Source organism: Anser anser (assembly GCF_964211835.1).
Source record: "Anser anser genome assembly, chromosome: 2".
NCBI classification, from domain to species: domain Eukaryota; kingdom Metazoa; phylum Chordata; class Aves; order Anseriformes; family Anatidae; genus Anser; species Anser anser.
In genome coordinates, this window is record NC_139721.1 from 36,718,499 (window position 1) to 36,738,592 (window position 20,094).

A 20,094-nucleotide genomic window follows, 5' to 3' on the forward strand; every position below is an offset into this window, starting at 1 on the left:
TAATTTATCACACAACTGTACAAGTAATAAATACCTTGTCCTCAATTTAAGCCAAAGTTCCCACATGTACTGTATAAAATCACTTTGCAACTGTACTGTATGTGCAGTCAGTATATTGTCTGCTCTTTTAATCAATAACTTTAATACTTTCTCCACCAAGTGTCTTGTGGAAAACTCTCATGTTTATGTTGACTCCTAACCCTGGAGTGCTTGGATATGACACATGCTATACAGCAGCTGAACCCGTCCTGGGGCAGACCCCAGCTCCCTTTATCTGTATGCCGCACCAGTCTGCAAACTGGGCAGTTCAGGGAGATAGAAAAGTGAGGGTTTTCATTGATTTCCACATGAAAATGATTCGTATTCTCTGCATGAAATGACAGTGAATCACATTAAATTCAGTGTATTACTGATTAGTTTTTATTTTCAATGCCTTGCATAATTTCTAAGCATTCGGGTGAAATCCTGGACCCATATGCAGCCCACCAAGGCAGAATTTCACCTACGTAAAAATACAAACTTGCCAGCAGTCACATAAAAACAAGTAACTTTTTCTGAAATCTTGCTTCGATGAGAAATTTGTAGCAGTTTAGTTAAACTGGTTTGAAGTCACACCTTTGATTCAGCTCCCTGCTGTAGGCAAGACCTTGGGAGCTGCACGGGGAAAGCTGCGCTGGCAGCCGAGCGGCGGACAGCTGGGGCTTTTGGCAGGGGTGGAGGGGACTCGTTCCTGGCAGCAGCAAGACGGTATTTCTCTTCTCTCCCTCCCCTCTGTGGCCAGGTCAGAGGTGACTTTGGTGTCTGGAGGAATTTGAAGGCCTCATGCTGACCCTGCCTCAGCTGCCCCTTGCACATCAAAACCTGCGTGAGTAAGGAGCTTTATGCTGGGTGAGGAAGGCTTTCCTCGCACGGCGAGGCAGATGCTTCCACCCGACAGCACACTGAAACTCTGTGAGGAAAAGCTGAAGGTTAGAAATGCCACTGTGTAGAAACATCTGCGTACAGCGATGTGTGTAGCAGGGGGCATTCAAGACACAGGAAAACCCAGGGGCGCTTAGGTCAATGAACTAAGGCACTTCTGAAGATGCAATGTGTACCTGGGACGTAATTCTGGGAAAATTATACTTACCTGTGGTGGCCCACAAAAGTCTTCAGTTAACTGGCTGAAAGTGCCATCTGATGCATACGCAGAGGACATCTGATGGCCTCTGCACCCACCAGCCCTGACGGCTCTCTCTCCTGAAAGAGCCACCAAGCCATCTCTCAGTGGAGCAACACGGGGCAAGGGGACCTGCCTTAGGTCTGCTCCTGCACAGAAAATCTGGACACCTGCCAGCCATCACAAAGGTTGCAAGGGTGTTTTTTTATTGCATCTTTTTACAGCATAGTTTGCCTCGGAGCGTTACCTGGCTTTGCTGACAACCAGAAAACTAGCTCCTAGAGATATGCTTGGTTTTCCAGACATCACTTCTAACTCCTCTATTTTTGCAGCGTATCACAGCTTGTGGTCTGTGGACTGAGGGCCAGGAGAGCCTGGAAGGCTGGCTGCAAAGCAGTGGGTTTAGGAGAGGGATTTGAAGGCGGAAGGAGAGGTTGAGTGATGTCCAGGTTCAGGTTTCAATACCATAATGACATCCCTGGGTTTTGCATTCAGAGAATTCCCCTTTGCAACCTCTTACCTTGTACCAGCGGCGTGAAGCTCTCATCTGTCAGTCATAGGAAATCTGCCCTGTTGCTCTCTTGCATGACTGGAAAACAAAGGGACAAGCGTGTTTTCACTGCAGGGTAACTCCCACGTGACTTACCTTGCCACAAAGCTCAGCAGGGAGAAGGCTCACTCTGCGAGCACCAGGCTCCTTGCCTGGGTGAGGATGAGCCTGGTGAGGATGAGGGGTGCTCTTCACCCATCTCACCTCCATCCGTGCCCATTTTCCCCTCAGTCAGCAGCCCCTTAGCAGTGGGTGGTGAATACTGGCACTCCCACCTACGGCAGGCCTGTTGCAGAAACTCAAATTCCACTTACAGTTGCAACAAGGTATTAAGCGGATGAGCTTACTATAAGATGAAGCCCTCCTACCTATGTAAGTGAAAACTGCAAACAGCATCTTGTATTTCGTGATTTTATTGTGATCACTACACATCCCACAATAAATACTAAACCTACCCTTTGAGGTACATGACTCAGTGCTGCAACAGAGAGCCTTTGCAACAGGGACAAGAGCTTTCAAAAACAGCTGCCTTTTGAGATGGACATTTTTCCATTCAACATATATATTCATCTTTGCGTACCTTATACATAATATAGGCAATACGCCTATATGCAATATGACCTTCTAGAAACAATCTGGGAGATGGTTTCAGGTCTCCAGGGAAAGACAGTCCAGCACGGAAGGTAACGACATGTTCCAAAAGTTCTCTTTCTACGTTTGAAATCACAGCAGCAGAGGCAAGCTCAAAGCATTTCTACGGGTGATTCACTGGAAGCACATGAAATGTGCAGGGGCACAGGATTTCAGGGACAAGCTAGAAAAAAAACAGTAGCCAGAGGGTTGATTTCTGTCCTTTTCTTTTGATTAGGGGATGGACACCCATCTGAACTGAATTGTGCCAGAAAGAAGCCTTTTCCTCTGGGCTTATCCACGCTCAAGAAGCTTCCATGGTTTGCAGCAAACAGACAGAAACATGGGATAGAAGGGTAGGTGAAATAAATCATCATTTTTGTTCCAGATTCATAAGCAGTACCAACATAAATGCCAGCAGGCAATTTTCAGAGACTTGGATTAAAAGACCCTGAAATGGGGATAGTCCATGGATGAGCTCCAAGGGGAAGTCACCTCCACGTGCCGCGGCTCTGCTGCCGGCAGGACGCCAAGCCGTGGTGTTGCTGCCCCTGGCTGTCTGCAGGCTTCCAGAAGGAAGGTCCCACGCCTTCCTGCTGTCACCCAGCAACACCAGCAGGCCAGAATAAACCCGAACGTCACCTGGCCTTAGAGGACACGAGCTCTGCCTCCTGCAGAAAGTCCCGGTTTACTCAAAGTCCTTCAGATCAGGATTAGAAAAGGTGGTCAGGCCGTGCCCATCAGTGAGGCAGGGCAAACCTGAACTGTGATCAAGACGAGGCATTAATCATCTCTGTAATTATCTGTATTCTCAAAAATCTCAAAACGAGTAAGCCCGAAAAGGCAGGCTGCCCAAGCAGTGGAACAACAAACAGAAGATTACAGATTCAGCTTCTCCCTCAGCCACACGCAACTTTACAAGCCCAAAGGTTCCCAAACCCTCATTCCCGTTTGTGTACTTTGGACTCTTGACATATTACTGATAGAAAGAGATCTACACTTCACATGCAAGGCTTAAAAGTATGTCCTAACTGCTGCATGGGGAAGAAACTGGCCCACATGACTGACCACCTAAAAATAGGCCCTCTCCAGGGCTAGGGACGAATTTCAGAGATAACAGGCTTGATTTTCCACACACTGAAATATGTGCTGCGGAAATATGCCTTGAGAGTGAGACACAAAGGGAAAGGTTATAAATAAATATTTAAAAAAAAAAAAAAAGAAAATGGAAGAATACAAGCAGGAATCCTTCATCCTCTCAGAGAGTAAGTGACCAAATGCTTCACTCTTTTAGCACGTCTAGCCCTGACCCTTTCCCCTCCACTTTGCTATGCTAAGAGCACAGCATCTCATGGGAGCCTGTGGATCATCACTAAATGCCTCCCCTGTTACCAGAGCGGAAGGCATGACTGTTTTTTCCCTGAATCGTTCTTGCATTTCATGGAATAACATGGTAACTTAGCGCTGGGTTAAGGGAGGATGAATTGGTGCTGTGATGGTGGGGCTGGACGCAGGTAGCCCAGACGGCAGCAGCAGGGGGGCCTCCCAGGCCAACCGGAATTTAAGGAAAAAATGATAGCAGAGTTTTAGCAGGAGGAATTTTGACCAGGGAACAGATCTCATTTCTGCTTTATCCTTGACAACCCATAGTGCTCCCCTCCAAACCCCCAGCTCTATCATCAGGAAACAACAGCGATGTTCAGTGGAGAAGTGATTTGTGTTTTGCAGCACAGATCCAGCTCAGGCTTCCCAGCTGGTGTCAGCTCATCGCTTCGCAGAGATACAGCCTTGGCCCAGGGTCACGTTTCTCCCCAGCCCTGGTCCGCCCAACGTCAGCCACTCGTGATGCTATTTCAGTCTGTAGCCTCCATGGCTCAGCTGGCAGAGCAGAGGAGTGCGGGTATTTTTTCTCCAGGACAATGCTTAGGTCTGTAATTCAAAGGAGAGACTGTCTTAAAGTTATACTCAGCACGACTTTACTGTCCCAGGCCCCCAGACTGGTTTACTTTGTGTTTTCATCCCTCCTCTTCCTGAGGGTCATTCCTTCAGGACAGAGTAAAAACTGAGTGCTGGAAGACAAAGGACTGAGCTTTGTGCTGTTACAGTTAAACTAAAATTCGGGGTGTAGAGAAAGGAAGGTTTTCAGAGAGCAAGGCATCATCAGGCCTGTTAAAGCACTTGTTTGGCATGTGCCCGGTGACAGGGGTGGTACCTCTGTCTGTTAGCCTTATTTTCCGATGTATTTCAAATTTATCTCTGCTTTCCTTTTATGTCTTCCTTTGTCCTGCAAATGCTCTTTAGGTGTATAGCAAAACCAGTGTGACTATTCACATCTGAGTGCCTATGCCTTTTTTCTTTTGAAAGTCAGCTTAGAAGAGCAAGCTCCTCTGCTGGACATTTACCAGCCAAGTTCCTTCCCCCCCCTCCCTCACGTGAGGCTCACACGAGCAGAGAGACAACAGCAGCTGGAAGAAGTACATTCAAACCAGTCAGGAACCGAACAAGCACGACTCAAGCTCTGATCGGGGATGCCATCGATTGTGACATTGCGTTCATTGTACCAGGCAGCAGTGTATTAGATTAACGTTGTTTTGAATTATCACTGCAGGAACCATCTCAAGCACATCAGCCTGCATCCACACGTGTGGCGTTGGGTCCCCCTCTGCCACCACACCGCACGTTTCTGGTGCCTCTTCAAAAGCTTTGACCTTGTCACCAAAAGGGCAGCTTTGAAGAGCTGTGGTGCTTTCAGAGCAACCCTTAGCCACTGGTTCAAGTCCAGCTCCCAGGAGAGGGAGTTTTGTGGTGGGAGGAGGCCCCTTGCTCATCACTAGTCTTTTTACCTGGCTCCCTGGACCAACACCTTGAGGAACCTCAGGAATCGAGCCCGGGGGCCGATCTCCTGTTCTACGCCAAACAGCATCCCCAGTCACCTCTGTCAGCAGAAGACGTCTCTGCCACTCCTGACCTCCAGGTACCTGCCAAACTCCTTGGTCTTGCAGCCAAAATGGGGCAGGCATGGCTATCGCTGTCCTTTGGAGAACATTCCAGGAGCCTGACAGGCGTTAGGTGGCCACAGCGTAGCAGTTCACCATAACCTTTTGCAAGCAATGCCTATGAGCAACCAGTAACACTGAAATCCCACTCAGATCAGGCCAGAGAAAGCAAAAATGTAAATAAAATCATTTATCCATGACATTCAAGATAGATGATTTTTTTTTTGGATACTTAAAGAAAACAACAAACAAACAAACAAACGAAAACAATCTCCAACCCTTACCCATCTAATGGATATCTCTGCCTGGTCTTTGTGAGGCCCCTTTGTAAAACTGGGGGAAGAAAGCCTACAGAGGCAAATGGAAGGTGTGCAGGGGAAAAGACAGAAAGTCACGGTAAGAAAGGAGAGAGCAGGCGGGCACAGCTGTAAGTCCCAGGATGTCCTAGACGCTGAATAAGCACTGCTCCCTTTGAATTGCTATCCTAAAACCCTGCACGACTCCTCCACCTCCTCTTCTACTTTGCAGCATCTCAGCAACCCACTTTTCATCCTTCCCACATCAACTGTCAGCTCCCCTTATCCTCTTCCATGAACACAGCAGACCATCTCACCCTCTCCCTGCAAATACAAGTCCCATGAAGAAAAGAGCAGTCCCTGCTCAGGCAGAAACAGCTCCCCTCGATCCTGACCCCAGAACTAGCTTGGATCAAGACATCCCCTCCAAAACAAGGCTGATGAGGCACACACACTTTGCCTTATGCCCGTAGGAGTAGTGATGGCAGGCAAGGCAAAGGAGGGATGTTTACATTGTTACAGAAAAATAATAATAAAAATAAGAACATAGAAAACGGTGGCTTTCAGGCATCAACCCAATGCCTTTCCCGTGACAGCACTCTCACTTGGCATTTGGGCCAGGGTATTGTTTTGTTGGCTGGCAAGGTAAAGCTAAGGGAATGAAATCATTTTTATTTTTGCTGAGAAGGGTCAGTGTGCCTTCTGGGTAAGGAAGAAGTCGGAGGAGCTCCATGTTAAATCAGGGGACCTCCCTGGAAGGGATTTTTTTTTTTTAAAGGAGGAAATTAGACATGAGAGGCGCTTTGTTCTCCCATGAGGAAATATTTCTTGGTCAACACAGCCTGAGGTATAAGGTGTGGAGGAAGATAGCATGCTACTCACTGTGTCAGGACAGCCTGTGGCAAAATGCCTGGATATGAGGGAATGGCCTTGCTGATTTAATCTTCAAAGCAACTAACTGAAGCCTGGTTTTCCCTCATTTCTCCACCTACCTCTTTTATGAGTTTATCTATCTTGGCAGCTGCGAGTAAGTGTTTTTATTTGCATTTTGTCTTAACCTGTCTTGAATTAAGTATGATTTCAGTGTAATTGGATACTAATGACTCGTTCCTTGCCAAAGGATGTGGTAAATCTCCACGTAGAGCTTGGGGCACCTCACAAGCTCTCTAGGTTGCCAGCTTGTTCTCCACAGTACCCAAAGCATTACTGCATGTGCCTTCGTCAGCTGCAGAACCCTCTGGAGAGGCCAGGGTGGGAGAAGTGTACTCTAGAGACAGGAGCAACAAGGAAGGCCATCTGGCACAAAGAACTGGTGCAGACCTGAATCTCAAAGGCTTCTGGGGGGTTGTTGGAGGTTTTATGGCTCTTGGTGGAAGAACACGTTCTTGCTTCATGGTCTGAGAAAGAAGAAAGCAGAGAAACCCTCCTTCGGACAGAATTGAACCCGGAGCTTAAAAAGTGTAAAAATTGTGTTCCTAGAGTCTGCCTTGCTGCCAGGTGAGCCGACACAGCACATTAGGAGAAGACACCAAAATGTAGGGTTGGCAGCATACTGTCAGGCACGTGTCTTTTCCTACCTGCACACCCCCTTGTAGCACCCCTTCTCATTTCTAGCTCTTGCCTGCACTCATTCCCTAGCCTGAGTTCCCACCTCTGACTCCAGCTTCCTCCAGGCAGGAGGACTGTTCTCTGCTTGACCAAGCTTTTGCCTGAAACCATTATTCTTGGCTGTGGCCCTGCCCAAATCCATGGGACCCTGATGTCCTGCCTGTCCTGGGCATGCGGTGGAGGATGTCTGACTGCCAACTGGAGGAATAAGTGCCAGTCCCAGCTGCCCAACTGGGAAAAGGCGCTACTCCAACCCCTGCGCTCTTCTGTTTGCAATTACAGTTTTCCTGTTATTAAATGCCCACCAGCCATTTGGACACGCTCACACTCTTTCATTCACTTTGTGGTTCTTCATGATTAATCTAGAAGAGAATAATAAAATCCCCTTGCAGAAGAGGAGCTATTTGCAAGTCTCTGCTTATGAAGGGGCTGCTCCCCTCAGTGCTCACCCCCCTGCAGTGGCCTGAGGCAAATCAAGAGGAATCTGGCCTCATCTTCACCACCCACCTTACAAGCACCTGCAAAAAATAAGGAGAGCAAGAAGGAGAGCAAAAAGAGGACGGAAATAACAGATCAAAAGTGAGGTGTCCATGGAGGCAGGCAGCAGCTCTACCTCTTACCTACTGGATTCCTTCTTCACTTTTTCCACTGATTTGACAGGCTGTCCCACTGCCTTATTCCCACTCCACGTTTTCTGCTTTGTGATCTCAGGATGACCCTCCTCCTTCACAAGGCACTGAAAGTGGCTGACCTGCTCTAGCAAATGGGATGGGGCAGCCTGTGCCTCTCTTTTTTGCACTGCCCCTGGCAGCAAGGTTTTATCCCACTGTTTGCACTGACTGTGCTGATTCACCTCTCTGACCTACAGGAAATGAAACATTTTCCTGGATTATCAAATTGAGGGTCCACAGACTACCAGAGCAGGGACAAGTTGAGTTGTGTGGCTTAATGCAGGGGAGGTGAAGCAAGATCTCCTTATTTTGGATCAAGGAGCAGCTAGAGTGGCTCATCCTCTTCAAACTTCACTCTCGATGTCCTCTTTGTTATCCAGAACATAATACCCGTGGTACCCCACAAGATGGTCCTTGACTTGAAGGAGCACTCACAACCAAGTCAGGCCTTCTCTGCAGGGGAGCTACAGCTGCTCACCCTCATCCCATCTGCTTGTGCATCCAGAGAGGACCTCTGGCTGAGCAGAGGAGGCTGTGCAGAAGGCCTTCATCTGTGTTCACTCGTAGTGGCCGGAGCAATGTTTGTCTGTCAGGCCTCACCAGATTCACAGGATGCATGAACTGTGAAGGAAAGAGGTCTGACTGATAGGACTTGGCCTCACGGAGCAATAGGTACAAGGTGGTTTTAGCTGAATGCATTCCTGATGTCAGATAGGCCCCTGTTGTGACACTGTCATACCTCTGGCTTGAGACCTGCCAGACAGCAGCTGCACGGCTGCTTGTGCAGGAAGAGCAGACCACTGCCAGGGTGACAATGCAGCCAGTGCCCAAAAACACCTGCCTGCACTGGAGCCTGCTGAGGAATTATCCAAAGTAATAACAAAAGATAAAACAACAACAACAACAAAAAGACCTAGAAGATCAACATGTCAGACTGGTTTGGGGAAAAGAACAATAACAAATTAACATTTTGCTTATGAAGGATGAAACTAAATCAGCTTTTCCTTATGAACAGGGATAGGTCCTTGCTTCGTCTAACCTTGATGTGGCACCATGCAACGCACAGAAATACAACGCTCAGTTATTGCTCAGTTATAACAGCGCCCTGTTAATACCCAGTAGTCAGGCAAAACCATCATTGCCAAAGGAGGTAGCAATGCACGTTCAGATAGGGTTGTGGTGACTAACGTCCGTCTCCAGCAGCTCCTGACATTTTCTCTGGCAGCAGATGATGTGAATCTCGTCCTGCTCCTATGGAATGGAAAGAAGAGCCATTCCTGTTCTCCCATGTTCCAAAAGGTACAGGGCTTGCTAATTCTTTTGTTGTCTAATTAAGCTAAGGCTAAATATCATGCAGTTTGTTTTTCGTTAGCTGGGCTCTGTTCAGTACAGACCTGTTTATGAAAGCATGGTTGGACAACCGTCAAGCCAGAAATCAAAGAACAACCAAAGACTATCACAGGAGAGAAGCCAGCAGCCCAGTGACACCTGGGTTGTTATCAGTACTGGCTTAACACGTGTGGCTGTGGTAAGATTAGCAAAGGGCTCATAAAAACAGGCAGCAAGCATTGCCAAGAAGTTCTGAGGCTGAATCCCAAGTATCATTAAACTGTTAGGTTTTCTCCAGCTCTCTCTGGAGAAGCAAAACACACTTTGGATTGACTGACAAGGAAAACAAGTTCTGGGGTGCTGCTGCCTATGTGGAGCATGCCAAGTGACCAAGACCACAGCCACTGATGTCCTTTCCAGAGCACCAACACGGTGCGTTGTGTGGATTCAAAGGTAAAACCTGCTTTGACAGTCTGAAAAGAGTTGTCTCTGACAGCTGAGCCACAGGAAGAAAATGGGGGGTATGGACCAAGAGCAACTTGGAGCTTGGGGCAGGAACTAACATGCAGATGCGACTCTGGCATGTTGCAACGGGAGAGGTGTCGGTATGATGGTGGAGCTGGGGTTATCTAGAAGACAAGTTGCCCAGGCTGTCTTGTACCCACTTGTGGCGCAGGTTCAAGCATGGGGCGATGGCCCCAAGGCTCCTCTGCTGCCACTGTGCTGGGGACATGGAGCCAGATCCCACCTCCCCTGCCAGCAGGAGGGATCCCTGCCCGGAGCAAGCTGGGGAGCTGAGTTTGTGAGCAAGGAGGCATGACACAGCTCCCTGAATTTGCCGACTGAACGACATTTTGCCTCATTTTGGGCATGCAGGTAATGTGAGGCGACTTGTTCCCTGCTCACAGCTGCAGAGCTCTTTGTGGCAACATCGTTCATCGTGGCAACATTGGACATGGCTCCGGGACACGGCTCCCTGGGGGAACAGGGTGTCCCACCGTTCAGCCACCACCTGTGGCTGCAGAACTCCGCTTTCTCCTCAAGAACAGGAGCTGGGGGTGATAAGGGGTGGCACCACAGGCCTGCAGCCCCCCAGCCCCCCCCCGCCACCGCCCAACACGGCCCGTGCGGCCATCCCCACCCGGGGCCAGTGGCGCAATGGATAACGCGTCTGACTACGGATCAGAAGATTGTAGGTTCGACTCCTGCCTGGCTCGCTTGTCTTTTCGTTCTTTTTTTCCCCCTCCCGATCCATGCAGCCCTGCCTCGGCTGCTGGCCAGCTGCTGGAATTGCTGGGAAACTTCCTGGGACGCTAAAAGTCGCGCCTACCCGCCCAGGGCCTCAGTAGAGGTCACTTACCCAAGTCAAGAAAAAATAATAGAAAAGTTTAATGTACTAACTCACTCAGCAAGGATATGCTCACACTTCCAGTGGTGATGCACCAGGTTTCCCAGCTGGTGAGCAGCGGGACGTCTTGTCTGTGCACGTGCCACAAATCTTAAAGTGCAGCCAGCACCTCCCCACGAAGGGCCATTTTCACCACCTCTCCTGTGAACAACTCCAGCCAGCCTGGGGACTTTTAACCTCATAATCTAACTTCCCTGAGATTTTATATATTTCCCCTTCCTGCAGTAGAAGAGAAAGCCTTTGCTTGAAACACAGACAAACCTTTTCCTACAGCACTGGAGCTGAAGGACCCTTTCTGTTGGAGCAGCTGTCCCCTCTTGTCCCTGACAGCTGTTTAACAGCAGCACCTCAGCCCTCTGCCAGCCCACCTCACACTTCAGAGTTTCAGAGTGAAAATACCTAATCTCTGGCACATTTCTGTTATTGAGAAATCCGATACAAATGATTAAATAGGATATGAGCACACAGCTCTTTATTGGCCCTAACTGGAGGCCAGGTACAGAAATAATTAAGCACTTGCAGACGGCTTGTCACTGACAGTTGGCACCTAAATTAAGTACTTCGCAAGCTACTCTGCCATCCAAACACCACATATACTCTTATTGCAATAAAAAGCACTTAATATATTTATAAACCTGAACATGTCCTAGACAAGTGGAAAGCTGAGCCAAACAATTACATTGATGCATTAATGTAATAAGGACATAGCTCCAGAGGCACACAGTAAGCCCTGAGATCACTGCCTGCATTTTTTCTTTTCACCTTTACTTTCCCTTTCTCTTCTCTTCTCTCTCTCTGTCTTTCCTGGCTTTCATTCTGTTGTATTTTCTTTTTCTTTTCCTCTGTCTTCCTTTTCATTACAGGTAACATGCATTTATGCAGAATGGCACGTCTCACCCTGTGGGTAAGAGAGAAAAAACATCTTGTTTCAAGCTGGGCAAGAAGTCAGCTTGCAAGATGGAGGAAGAAAGAAGATAGTCCCTTCTCCATAGGAGATGCTGGGTGCGCTTTCATTTTGTGAACTATCCTCTAGGAAGAGGAAAAAGAGGATCCACTAAATAAGTAAAAAGGAATGCAGGATTTTCCATGAACTTCTGCAAAAGGTAGGAGCAAAGGCATTTATATACAAATAGAAATATATACAAAATGAAACTTGACTAAGAAAAATTAGTCTTGTGGCCCTGGATGGAATTGGTACGCTCTCCTACACCAGAGAGTATCAAAGGGGTGTTTCTGGACTGTGAATTCAGATTTGACTGCTAGCGTGTGAACATTTAAGGTAATGGACACAGAAGGAAATGGTTGTCTTTGCTCATTCTCTGCTTTCCAGGGTGCCCCTGTTCCCTGGATTTCCTCCTACATACTTCCTAAGAGGGGTGCACTGCATCACGCTTGAAGAAAAACAAGAAAAGGTGGCACAAGTGTACATAAGCATACATTAAAATGTACTGAATAACAGAACGCTTAGCTGGGGCCAGTGATTCAATGCATGAAGTGTGTAACTACATACCAGAAGCCTGTAGGTTTGACTGTGGCTGAGCCTGATAAATCTTCTTGCCCACTGATGGACAATTTTCTTACCTTTCTTATTCACACAGATAGTAGGCCTTACTTGCAGTTATATCTGAAAAGCACACCCTCACACAGAGAACACTAATTCTAGGTTCTTTTGAAGGAGAAAACCTCCTTTCTTCCCCTACAATGCAGACAGACTTTGCTGCCTTGAGACATGTTTACTTTTTTCCAAGCCAGGAGCCATTGCCAAGTGTGTTTTTTTCCGCACACCGTGTAGCACCTGTAATGAAAAAGATGACATGAAGGAAAAAGAAGATAGCACTACAATAGAACATAAGACGGGACAAAAAGCAGAGTATGAGTGCTGGCTTTATTAGTTACCACATGCCAAGCAAGCCTGTGACCATGTGCATTAAATCCCTTCTGTATAAAGGACACCTGTGCCCTCTCCCACTGCTCCACCTTGCTGCAGCTCATCCCGTGCCTCCCTTTGCAAGGTGACCAGAGGCCAGGGAAGAGTCTCAGGCCCACTACCACCAGACAAATGACCATGGGACACTTTTATCCACTGCCACCGGCCAGGGCGCCCGGAGCAGAGCTCTGGTTGCTGAGGATTACCTGGCACCTTTGGGGGGAGCTGAACCGCAGCCTGAAGGCCCCTGTGGGAAGGAGACCCACGGCCCTGCCGTGCCACCGGCTGATCTTATAAAACCGGCCAAGAGTGATTTAAACACGCCTATTTTGGGGTTTCACATAGAATAATGTCAAATGTATGCACGTTTACTACTGGAAACAAACGCATACTCCCACCAGTGCAGCTGCAGCACAGAGGTCAATGCGTACCGCACAGCTGGCACCTGGACGCGGCAGTTTTGTTGTTTTTCCCCGGCCGCACCTTTGACAGAGACGAGATGGGATCTGCTCCCACACGGCAGGGCAGCGTGTCCCTCCAACCACGAGCTGTGGCAGCTCACTGAAGCCAGTTTGCAGGAGAGAATTAAAAAAAAAAATAAAAAATCATGCCGTCTCCTTCGAGCCGGAATCGAACCAGCGACCTAAGGATTCCCGCGGGCGGCGCCTCTACAGTCCTCCGCTCTACCAGCTGAGCTATCGAAGGGACCTGCCCGCCGCCGCGCCGCGGCCGGCCAAGCTCCCGCCCCACCCCGCGCGTCGCTCTGCGCATGCGCCCTCCACGGGCAGCCGGCTGCAGCGGGGGCGGCGCATGCGCACGGCGGGCTTGCCGCCGCCCTCGCGTCCCCCCCCAGCTCCCAGCAGTCCGCCGTGCGGCCCCGCCCCCCCCGAAAGGGGCTCGCTGAGGGGGCGTCGGCCGGGGCGCTGCTCGTGTGCGGGGCCAGTGGCGCAATGGATAACGCGTCTGACTACGGATCAGAAGATTGTAGGTTCGACTCCTGCCTGGCTCGCATGGATATTTTTTTTGGCTGCGCCGGGTGGCGGCCGGCCTAACCCAGCGAAGACTTACTTGCACGGAACTTTTGGAGCACAGAGCCGTTATACGCTCTTTGTGTAAAAAAAATACCGTTTTTTTTTCCCTGTTAAACACAGATGTCCCACATTACGTCCTGGCCAGCCATGTTTGGCAGTGACAAAGGAGCACGCACAACATGGCGGTGTGCCGCCTCCGCCTGTGGCGCCAGGCCTCGTGTCGTGTCCTGCTGCGGGTGCCCTTCGCAGCTGGAGCTGAGAGGACGGGAGGCCAGCAGGAGCCCTGCTAACCTGCTGCATCGCCCCGTGACTCGCAACGGTGGTTCTTGCTCCACGTGAACCCGTTTCGTCCTTACCTTGCGTTGAATCTGCGATCATGTAGGTGTGGGCTGTTCCCAGGTCTGATTACCGGGCATTACTGGCTTGCCTCTATTGATTGTGCATACTCACTGTGGTAATACTGCCCATCGCAGCAGTGTTGCTGGTTCCTCTGCTCCTTGGCACGGTGCTATCTGCCCTGCTCACCGCGCTGTACTGGGCAAGCACTGTCCCTCGACTGGAGCCTAAGGAGGGGCAGGTGCTGAGCTCTGCTCTCTGGGGACAGCGACAGGACCCGAGGGAACGGCATGGGGCTGGGACAGGGGAGGGTCAGGATGGGGGTTAGGGAAAGGTTCTGCACCCAGAGGGTGGTCGGGCACTGGGACTGGCTCCCCAGGGGAAGTGGTCACAGCACCGAGCCTACTAGAGTTTAAGAAGTGCTTGGATTGTGCACTTAGTCACATGGTCTGAATTTTTGGGTAGACCTGTGTGGTGCCAGGAGTTGGACTCGATGATCCTTGTGGGTCCCTCCCAACTCGGGATATTATATGCTTCTATGATTTGGCCTGTGCAACTCCTTTGGCCTGTTAACTGTGTTATTTGTTGCCACAGGGAATGTGTTTGACTGGGTGGATATTTAAGTGGTTTGAAAAGTTTAAGCGTAGATGCTGGTTTTTATATTTTATGTGTTAAGATGTTTTTTCTTCTCGTTTTGGGAGACGTGATAATCCAATGATGTGCCAGGCATGTAAGTGGCGTGGAATTACGAGTGCAGGTTTAAGAAGAAAGAGCTAAGTAAAAGACAAACAGCGCTCTGTAGGTGCGTATTTGCGTGTCACCACGTGCAGGAGATGGAGCGCAGCGGGAAAAACAGAGCGAGCCAGGCAGGAGTCGAACCTACAATCTTCTGATCCGTAGTCAGACGCGTTATCCATTGCGCCACTGGCCCCGCACGGCAACAAGGTTTCCTCGCCCTCCCTTAGAGGCTGCCGCCGCGCCCCGCAGCGCCCCCCCCACCCCGTGCCCCCCCTCCCCCCGCAGCCCCCACCCCGCAGCGAGCCCCGGGCCCGGCCGCTTCCCGCCTCGGAGCCGTGCGCGGTGCGCGCATGCGCCGGGCGGCGCGCGGTGCGCTCTTGGGCCGTGGCGGCAGGCCGTGAGGCAGGTCCCTTCGATAGCTCAGCTGGTAGAGCGGAGGACTGTAGGGGCGTCCCTCGCGGGAATCCTTAGGTCGCTGGTTCGATTCCGGCTCGAAGGAGACGACATACGTTTTTGTTGGCAGTGGGTGCTCGCAGCTGCTCTCGCCTCACAAATCACAGAACCAGCTCCCACACCGCTGCTACAGTTCCACACCTCGCCAAAATGTCCTCCCACATCATTTCTCCTTACGCATCTGCAGCCACTTTTTTTTTTTCCCTTTTCTCTCTGAGGCACCCCCGCGCCGCAGCCCCAGCCTCTGAAACACCCGAAGGCTTCGCTGCGACTCGCCGACAGGCAGCAGGAGCCGTGCTGCCGTCACGGGGGACACGGGGCCTGCTGCACGAGTGCCAAGACCCGGTTATGTTGTGAGGGAAAACAAGAGGCATGTTGCTCCCGCTCCGGGCCACCTCAAGCCCTCACGAAGCAAGTCACTGCAGGAGAATGCCTGCTGGGATCGTCCCGGCTGATTAAGGTGTTGAAACGCCAAGGGCTTTTTCCAGAACCACCTCTCCTCTTCCCCAAACGTCTAGACACAATTTTCCGGGCTCCCTGCTAACCACCAGCATCCTTCTGGCCCTGGCATGAAGGTCCAGGCCCTCTCCTACCACACTACTGTGCTCACCGCTTCTCCCACCCTGCCCTGTGAGGATCCTCCAGAAACACGAACGCGTGGCGTTGGTGCAAGCAGTTTTGTCTGCTGGGTGGTCACGAAACGGGGCCAGACTGCCCCGTGACGCTGGGCTGGCACCGTGCTGCGTAAGCCCGCTGAGCTGTTATCCCAGCTGTTCATCCCCTCTCAGCCTGAAAGGACACGTGGGGTGCGATGATTCAATGGACGGGCCTCTCCTAGTTCATGGAGGGAAGGAAGGGGCTGCTTTGCAAGTCTTTCTCCCTGCTTTCTAGCAATCCAACAAACATTTTCTTTTCTATAGGAAATAGTATAGAAAACAAAAATCAATTTTCTGAACTGTGCTTAGTTTTGTGTGCTTCGTTATTTTTTTCTTTAACAATTTTGTTCTAAAAAAAGGCAAAAATGTAATTCTTTTTTGACTGAACTCATACCCGTACTCTGGGTATTAATTCTTAGGGAAGTTAAACGATGAAATCAGACAGCATACTACTCTGTTTGATGTGTCTTGGATTAAGCAAAGTGGTTTATTGTATAATCTTATTGTGGGGAGAAAAGTGCTCCGGCCACCTAAGTAGGAAGTAGCTGCCGTGTTAATGGTAGTCCTAAATCTTCTAAGATGTTTCTTCCATTCTGTATTTTGAGTGAATCTGGATATATGTTAATACTCAAGCACTCAAAAGGACAGATCTTAGAGATTACGGCCAGCCAAAACTGTTGCCCCTTATCCATTTTTCGAATGCTTGGGCTTCTGTGGTCATAGAGGCTGGATACCATCATAGTGAGAAATACTCCTCTCTTGTAGCAGCCCAGATTATCTGGCACTCTGTGCTGGCTCTCGGACAGATGCAAAATCCCTGAGTGAGATCCTGGCCCAAGGGAAGCTCATGTGAGGTCTGCTGGTTGTCCTCAGTAGTGGCATGAGTACTCTGCACAGGCCCTGTGCTAGGGGAATCGTTCCATACAGGTATTTAGGCCAGTAAAACTACCATGTTACACCACTTCAACCCACTGCTGAATTTTCCTACGTAGACAAGCATCCTGCTTTATGTAAAGGACGCATTTGCAATGTGTGGCTGTACCCCTGGCTGCTCTGCATAGATAGGTTCATCTGCCGCAATCCAAGAGTGAGTTCGTCTTTGGGGAAATCCTGAGCTGCTGCTTGCTGCTCGTCAGGGTGCAAAGCCATCATCCTGGACAGCTGTTGAGACAGCTTCTGTAGCTGTTACTGCAATGAAGTTGTTGATGGTATGGCAAAAATGAAGGGAGTGCTACAATTCGTACATGCAGGCTTTATTAGTCAGAGTGCTTGATGGTAAATGTAGCTTGGAATGTACGGTAATTTACATCTTAAACAAATGCAGCAAAATAGAACAACAGTTTGAGCAACTGTACATTATGAGAAGATTAATGGGTGTGTGACTGAACCTTACATAGAAACAGGTCATATAAACACTGCTGTGTTCACTTTAGCAACTTTTTCGAAAAGCAAAACAAACAATAAAATCACACGGAAGAGCTAAGTCCTGAAGTCCTTATTCATCCCTTCTCAAATCAGCCAATCCTGATGATGGTGAGAGAGGCAAATGTTCTGGTACCCTGAAAACCGAGTTGCCTCTTTGGAATCAAACTGTGGGTTCAGAAACACAGATTTTTAAGCTGCAAATCCTGGAGAACCCACTCAAAGGCTTGGTCATTGGTTTGTTTGGGGGTTTTTGGCTGACTGAGATAATACATGGTGGTTTCTCTGTAGAGAGCCACATGTCAGTAAAAGGGCTTTACAAGCATGTGGCAGCTTGTCCTTATTTGCATCACCCCGCAAGATCGAGTCATGAATCTTTCCCAAGGAAAATCTCTCATTTAGAAAGAGTGAATAAGAACCACATGACTTACGGTACATCTCCAGCCCATGGAAATCACTTCCTTGATTTCAGTAAACCTTGGATCTGGCTCATACACTGGGGTCCTGAGGGACACTGAAGGTGTTGCGTGTGAATAAAATTGCCAAAATGCTTTTACTGATCTAGGATTTAACTCTCCCTTCCTAGTTTCAGGGAAATCAAGGGAACTTCCCTGGGAGCAGGATGAGGGACGTCACATGTAGAAGGATTTCTTATATAACATGTAGCTTTAAGGTAGACTTAAGTCTGGATGAAATTCCCTTCTCTCTGCTGGAAATAGTCACTACACAGCATTCGCACGCTTTCAAAGAAAATTTCTTTATCTGAGAGTAAAACTTAGGAAATCACTTAACTTTCGTGCTTACGATGTACTCACTATGTGCTCCCTCTCTTCCTGTGGTGATGGCTTACAGCAGAGCACGTGCTGTGCACAAGGGAACAGCGAAGAAGGACAAAGTGTGTGTGTGTGTACGAGTACATTAGGGTGCCGATGTCTCGCTGCCTGTTCCCCATGGGCCCACAAAACTGCCGCCAGTGCACGGCACTGGTGCCCCGACACACACGTGGTCAGGTCTGGCTGCCCAGCAGGAAGGTTTGTGGCACTTGTCTGCCGTCTGGGGTCACATCTCCTCCGCCACGGGATGTTGTCACCAGCCCGGCCCTGGGACCACAGGGATGGGCTCACCCCCCCAGTGCCAGCCGGGCGGGCAGGGCAGCGGTCTGGATTTGTGCACATGTGAGCGACCCCTCCATGGGGACCTTGTCTGCAGCCCATGGGTAGGAGGGGATAACTGCCCTCTGCCCACACACAGCCCTAGTCGTGCTGGGACTTCCCCTCCTCTCTGCAGCAAAAAAAAAAAAAACAGGACTGTTTCTGAGGACAATGTGAGCGTCAGCTGTCCCCAGTGCCTGCGCTTGGAGAACAGGTAGATAATCTGAACTAGAATAAATGGCTTTTAAAATATCCATGTGTTGTGGGAACTTTAAAGAAATGTTCAAAGTAGTATTTCTTGACTTTGGAGCGATAGCTGGTGCTATGAAACACACTGTATTCCCGTATATTTAGCTGCCACTAAATGACATTTGAAGTGAAAGGTGAGAATGGAAGGAAGACAATAATGTTTCACAACCACAGAATCCAATTTTAAAGAAGAGAATAAGACTTTTGACTAGCTACACATTCACCGGTCTCTGTAATTCAGTGGTACATTACTTCCCCCTTTGGACCGCAGCACTGTGATTAGAGGAACAAAAATAGCAAATGTACAGAACTGACAGTGATTGATGTAACATGATCAATAGAGTGAAATTCATCTGTCTAAGGCTTAAACTGCTCTGTCAAATGAGACAAGTGCTAAGTTTAAGATCCCAGAGTTACTTCTTTATCTCTTACAAATTCGGGGCCTAATTTCTTTATGCTTGCTTTAGCTGTACCCACACATAACTCCACTGATCTGTGCAGCGGTACCCCTGGTTCATTTTTCAGAAATACACAAGCACTGTGGTTTTGCTCAAAACTGAGCATTTTGTGAGTTTGGGGATATAATTGTTAGCATGCTTCTCATCCCTACCTCTTTATTTAAAGCCACGCAACATGCTCCTAAAGCCTGGGGCCGAGGGGAGGACCCAGGCTCACCTGAGGACGAGGGCTGTGGGCAGGATGCTCACTCCTCTGCTGCCTCCCTGCCCTGCCAAGTCCTTGCTGCCCCGCGAGGCGGTGTGGAAGCGATGGATGCCGTCCCGGTGCCAGCGGGGTGGTGGGGACGGCGGCCAGGGGCACCGTGGAGTAAGAGATCTGGCAGAAAGCAGTTGGCTGGGGATCAACTCCCAGCACACTGCAGCTGCAGATGGAAAAGTTGGGGCTGCCCGGCGTGGACGGCAGACCCATCCACGGAGGAACGGGGGAGCTTTGTGGTGGTGGCAGGGAGAGGAGAGCAGCTCTGGGACAGCCCAGGGCCAGCATCCCCCTCCATGGGGTGTTTGCAGCTGGTGCAGGCGCTGTCCTGTGTGTGTGCAGGAGTACGCAGAGCCTGTGTGTGTATCTGGTGCTGGACGAAGCTCCTAGATTTGGAGTCATCTGCCTTGTCAACACCACCACAATGACCCTAGAGCACCTCACCCTGGCTCAGATTTACAGTTTCTGGGGCTGGGCACCAGAAAGGTGATAGCTGCTTTCCTCCTTGGGAAGGACAGCCCCAGCTGCCTTGCCACCGACCTTCTCTTTGAGGGAAATCTTCCCCGGGGCATGGAGAAAAGGAGCTGGTGTGTCCAGAGAGGGGCTCAGGACCATGTCTGGGAGGTGTAACCCCAGCTGAGGACAGGGGAGAAGAGCAATCACACCAAAGGGAGTATTGCAGAGGAAAGACCACGCCGAGCAGGGCAGCTTGAAGCAGCGAGAGCTCTGTACCGGCTGTAGGCAGCTCCTTGTAGAGTGCAGATGGGAAC

The 20,094-nt window shown here is 49.7% G+C and overlaps 1 long non-coding RNA gene across 1 annotated transcript; it reads right to left on the reverse strand.

The window, feature by feature from the left end:
* Nucleotides 1-968: 968 nt before the first annotated feature.
* Nucleotides 969-9,479, reverse strand: LOC310893916. The gene is made up of 4 exons (XR_014579409.1): nt 6,514-9,479; nt 2,290-4,268; nt 1,680-1,748; nt 969-1,239 (listed from the first exon to the last, which is right to left on the reverse strand). It is a non-coding gene; the product is annotated as an uncharacterized lncRNA (long non-coding RNA).
* Nucleotides 9,480-20,094: the final 10,615 nt, after the last annotated feature.